Genomic DNA, 6,054 nt, shown 5'->3' with positions numbered 1-6,054 from the left:
CTGCTTTACTCCGGGTGGCTTCACTCAGCTCTTACAAGGTGCATAAAAACAGCCACTAACACAACCATTAGCTGTAACAGTAAGTCAAGCAAGACATGTTTCTTACTACAGCATTTTGCTTTATTTTCATTGTGTTGCACAATGTGGAACGTTTGCAATAAAAGGTTTGATTAGGATCTTTTCCCACGGTTGATTTACCACCTTTAATCCCCCTCAGTCAAAGCTGAAACCATTAAGGGGGTTTTGCACACATTCTGTTGACCTGCTTCCAATTTGACTCTTTGTCTTTCTTATGATCACTAGTAATGGTTATGATAATGATGATGCAGGATGACAACAAAACGCGTACTTGTAAGTCTGAATGACTTTATATTTATTTGCCTTGGGTCATTTGTGAAAACTCATTTGTAAAAATGCAACAATGTAGACCACAACAAACGAGTGGTGTAAAAGATATAATATCTTCGATTTATGCTTTAAATCCGTTTATGGCCTCTGTAGACTGCATGAAAGCTGAGCCCCATCGTTTGCTATCTAGCCACCAACATAAAATTTATTCAAATGGGCAAAGGGCTGTGTGATCTAGGGGCGGCTGTAGCTCAGTTGGTAAGGCAGTCTTTCATGGACCACAGGGTCGGTGGTTCGATCTCCGGTCCCAACTATATGCCGAAGTGTCTCTGGGCAAGACACTGAACCCCCAAGCCTGGTAGAAATTGAAAAAAAAAAGGTGTTTACCTGAGGTTCTACTTGCCTAATAATATGATCTACAATCAGTTAATTTCTAATATATGAACTAACAATATATAGAATTAAAAGTGATGGGTATTAGATTTATGGCACATGACTATATGGTCAGTGATGACAAAAAAAAAACACTTTTCCTTATGTGTATGTTGCTTATAGTACTTTTGACACATGGTTCTGCATTGGAACATTCTGTTCTGTATGAAGTACTTTTGCCGGTTTTGCTCTGATCTGGGTCCTGGTTTCTTCCCCTATTTCATAATGGCCCTCAGCTGATTTTCCAGAAGAAACACTGTTCTGTTCAATGTGAAATCTAAATCTCAATCTTTAAAAAAATACAATATACTACTACATTATATATAATATACTTTGTATACTACATTAATACAAATATAATATGAATATTATTTTTTAATTCAATTCAATTCTTTATAATTCAACCTTATTTATATAGCACCAATTCGAAACAAAGTCACCTCAGGGCACTTTACAGATTAAAGTTAGGACTATAAAGCTGGGGACACCTGCAGAAAGGGACAGAGAGAGGGGGACAGAGAAGAGGAGAGAGGGACAAGAGGAGGAAAGGAGCTCAGTGCATTGGGGGTGGGGTCCCCCAGCAGTCTAACCCCATAGGACCACGACTATAAGTAACTATAAGCTTTATCAAAGAGGAAGGTTTTAAGCCTGGACAGAAAAGTAGGGACGGTGTCTTTATTGTTCAATAAATTTGCATCAGTGCCAGTTAAGAGTCGTCCACAACTTCAGCATCAATGGACCAACTTTCAGAATCTTTCTGTTGCGGTGACTTCGTTGGCTTTAGCACGTGAGGCCAGAGGTGGCAAGTAGTGATGTGGAACACAGCTTACTTCTTTCTCAGATCCAAAATCCAACTAAAACTCAGACTGCTATTGCCAATACCAATACTAATACTTTGTACAAAAAACGTGTCTGGAGGAGAAGAGGAGACAAAGTACACAGCTGTCTCCAAGGGCTTCTCACTTCATTGACGACAAACAGAGCAACACTGGTCACTTTACAGTTAAAAATCTCCGTAGTTGCAGATCTGATCTTAATATAGCATTTATTTAATTTAATGTCGTACTTGATGATAATCATAATTGGTCATTTCCCTATTCTAATAATTAAAATACTGCATTCTGTAGTTTGAACAATATGGTGAAATACTTAAAGCCACAAAGTGTTGGAGGTTTACTTTCCCATAGTCAGTGATAAACACCATCTTCCCCTAACAGCACCTTTCGTCTCCCTCACATCCTCACTGTGGCTTCACAGCGTTATCACACTCTGGATTGTTGCTTTGTCTCAGCTGTTTAAGGAGAAAGTCAGCACTGGTTTGTTGGCTCACACTTTTAAGCAGTGCGTGTGACAGGTGAAAGTAGAAATAACAGTTCCTACCAATCAGATATTATTTAGATTATGAGCAACATCGGCGGTGTCCTGTCTTGTAGTCAGTTTTCTATTTTTTTAGTTTAGCGTTTTATACCTGATCGGAATTTAACAAAAGCTGATTTTGCCATCTTAGAATCTCTTTTGTAACTGGGGTGAGGTTCTAAACTTATGTCAACAGCCGCCTTTTGAAAACAGGTCCAAGTCTTCCCATTTATATAATGTTTGGTTGCGTGATGTTTTCTTCAAGTGGTTACACTCTTGTGCAGAGTTAATTTAGTATCTTTTGACGACAATGTGAAACATTTTCTTTGAATTTGTCCTTGTTTTCCCTTATTTCCTTGTTGCACGCTTTGCATTCGCACAACTGGCTCAAAAAGCCTGGGACAACCACAGCTGCACACTTATTGCCAACGTTTGTACTGCTGAGTCCCACACACCGAGCGCCACACAGTCAACGGGAGCCCACCAATCTCACAGTTGTTGTTTCAATCCCTGGCTCCTCCAGTCAAAGTGTCCTTGTGCAAGACACTGAACCCCAACTTAGTTGCTCCTGGTGAGCGTTGGCTCCCCCATGTGTGTGTGTGTGTGTGTGTGTGTGTGTGTGTGTGTGTGTGTGTGTGTGTGATTGTGAGTGTGAATGGGTGAATAAGAAGCAGTGTAAAGCGCTTTGAGTGCCAATAGGTAGAAAAGTGCTATATAATTGCAGAACATTTACCATAAATCTTGAGGACACTTGCGAAAGCTGTGCAGACAACTGTATAGGCTCATACGGCAGCAGGAGAAGAGTTAAATCAAACCTCGTATAACAGTAGGACAATGTGCATCTGTGCTTTCAGGCGTATGTATTGATCCTGATCCTGGTCCCAGTGTTTTTATAATGTTTATATTTCCCACTTACTGCACAAGATAACCTACAGCTCTCAGGTTACGTAACACTTTTTTCAACGTTCCTTCAATGACTAATACAATTCCCTTGAATCAGTAATGAAGTTCGTGCCAGATGAACTTAAGGAAGTGGAAAGTCACACTCTGCCCACAGTGAAAGTGTTTCAAAGGAATTTTGCAGCAACGCATGACACATGGATCTAAGAGAACAGACAGGATTTGGACTGACGCACTAGATGAACTTTAATATATATTCTGTCATCAGCAAATATTCATATATAAAAGTCCGCATTTGCAATACATCCGAAGTCGGGTGTTGCCATTAAAGTGTTGGAAATTAATTTAGATTTACTCAAAATTTAAATACTTTTAAATAATAATAACTTTAAAATGTTTTACAAACACTGAGCTATTTGTTCTGTTTGTGTGCAGAAAAGGCCTGAACTTGGCGATTATTCTTCCCCTGTGATAGCAGACAGTACAATTCTAAAAAGTAATTAAGACACATTTAGCTTCATTAAGATGTGAAGCAGCAATTCACAGAGTGATATGTACCATGCAAGAAGGAAACAAGAAGAAAACATGGGAGAACATCTTATTTTATCCCATTTCATTTATTTCATTTTATATGAATGAAGAATAAGGCAGTGCTGCCTTATTCTTCCTACTTTCTACTGACTGACTTCTTTTTCTATGCTCTTTTTGTCGTTGTATCAGCTTTTTATGTGACAGCAGAGCATCAACATGTTTCATCTGTTCCTGTCTCCACCACTCACAATAACACACTGACTCTGTGGACAGTCTGTGGGGACATTTAGGTTTGGGCTGCATGCAGACATCCATAGAGACTCAATTCTGACCCTCACGGACTTCGCAGGTGAAGAAGTTGGATGCTGCTGTGGACACGCAGACATGGCAAGTAGGAACTGGCCTTTAATCACCTGCAAAGCGTGTTTTCACACATCACATTTAAATTCCTGCATTCATTTGGGCTCAGCGTCATCTTTGTTACTCTATTTGAATCAAGGAAATGCTGAGCATCCTTCCTGCCACACATACAAACACCAAAAGAATAATCCCTGATGAAGGCTACAGGCTGAAATTCCTTGGTCATATAACAGTAAAAGTTGGTTAATACTCCGCAGTTTGATCTTTTCCGTTTGTGTCCCCACGTCCGTGCACCTTAACAGCAGGTGGAATTGTCCCACGGGTTTCTTTTTTGCTTAGCTCTCCTTCACACCGTGAAACTGAAATAGGGGCAGTTTGTTGCACATCCAGATTCTCATGCACACCCAGAAAAGTGTGTGTGATTACGTACAGACTGGTGACATGGTGACTGGTGACTGGTGACATTCATTGCATGGAACAAGTGACAAATTAACGTCCAATCATGCTCTGGGGTATGTATGAAAATACTGAGCAGTTCATAAGTTTATTTTGAGTCAAGTTGTTAAAAAAAAAAGTTGAATTGCTGCGAGCAACAGTCTCTGCTCTCAGCAATTCAACTGTTTTCAACTGTTTCAATAGGTGAATAAAGTGACAGCCATATTTGCCTGTAGGTGTGAATGGTTGTCTGTCTCTCTGTGTTGGGCCTGAGATTGGCAGGAGAGCTGTGCAGGTAGCGTCCTATGACACAGTAAGCGGTTACAGATAAAAGATAAGAGATGGATGGACATGCAGTTGCCTGCTAACGCGATTTGAGTTGGGAAATGTCTCCACAGGTCACACAGTGATTAGAGACCTGGATCAGATGCTCATACATCACAGCACAGTAGCTACTATTAGATCAGAAGAAGTTCAAAAACCTGATCGGCATGTGATGAATTTTAGTTGGTTTGGCCAAAAGCAAATGAAGCAAATGAAGCAAATGAAGCAAATGAATACGGCGTAATGTGAAGTAAAGCCACAGTATGTAATGTCTAATGTCTAATGTCTAATGTCTAATGTAATGTCTGCTAACAAGAGTTAATGCTCTGAGACCTGATTGCGACAAACCTAAACACACATTTAGGAAGTTACCAGTCGTATCAACAGATGTGGTTTGACACTTGCAGTTTATATGGTGACAAAGAGAAATGAAGCCAAAATCACACCAGAAGGAAAAGTTTCACTTCCCTTTCAATTCCGTGTCCACCGGAGTCAGATGGCTGCTGTCATCTTCTCATCACACTGCAAATTGCAGAAAATGCACCTAAAGCTTAAAGTATTTTTTTTTCTTGATTTATGAATGTACATACTGTTTTCATTAAGTTTGTCAGATAATCATGAGGTCATCATGGGGACATGAAATCTAAATTTCATCTATGCAAGTGAAATAAATGATCTTTTTAACCTTTTTTCCCATGATCTCCATGTGATTAGAATAAAATATTATATACATTTATTTTTTTCAGTAGCCTGATGAACAGATTTGTATTCATTTCTTCATGTTTGCATGGTTTTTGTTCAATTTCTGAGACGACGTGTGTTATAGGTTTGGGCACTAAAACGTGAGTTACAAGACAAATTACATACCAACAAAACGCTATAAGCATGTGCTTCCTTGTACAGCATGTGCCGCAACAAAACCCGAAAGGACTTGACAAAGCGACACTTTTTACGCCTTGACAATGAGGGCGAGCTGGGTGACAGACACTATTTAGGGGACAGACACTATTTAGACAGGTGGCGAGTGCAGTGTCGAAGGTGCAGAAGGCATTTGGAAGGAGTAGGAATCAGCAGGGATCAGCAGCACTTTTTCTTTTTCAGTAGGAGTAGTTTTACTCAACAAAGGAGTGTTTGTGAGGTTGGTTGTGTCACTTCTATAGTAAAACAACTTTGACCGATATTACAGTAACATGTCCCAACCCACCTGTTTCAGCAGAAACAGGAAGTATTTTCACACAAACCAGGTACTGAACCCCCATCACCTCTTCATCTTCACTATTTACCAAAACGGAGTTCAGTTCCCCGGCAACATGTAATTTGTGCCCCTCCCCTATCGACCACGATGTGTTGCCCTCATGCAAGGCCCTT

Source organism: Channa argus, chromosome 5 (genome assembly GCF_033026475.1).
Source record: "Channa argus isolate prfri chromosome 5, Channa argus male v1.0, whole genome shotgun sequence".
NCBI classification, from domain to species: Eukaryota; Metazoa; Chordata; class Actinopteri; order Anabantiformes; family Channidae; genus Channa; species Channa argus.
Note: the sequence above shows the minus strand (reverse complement) of the source record.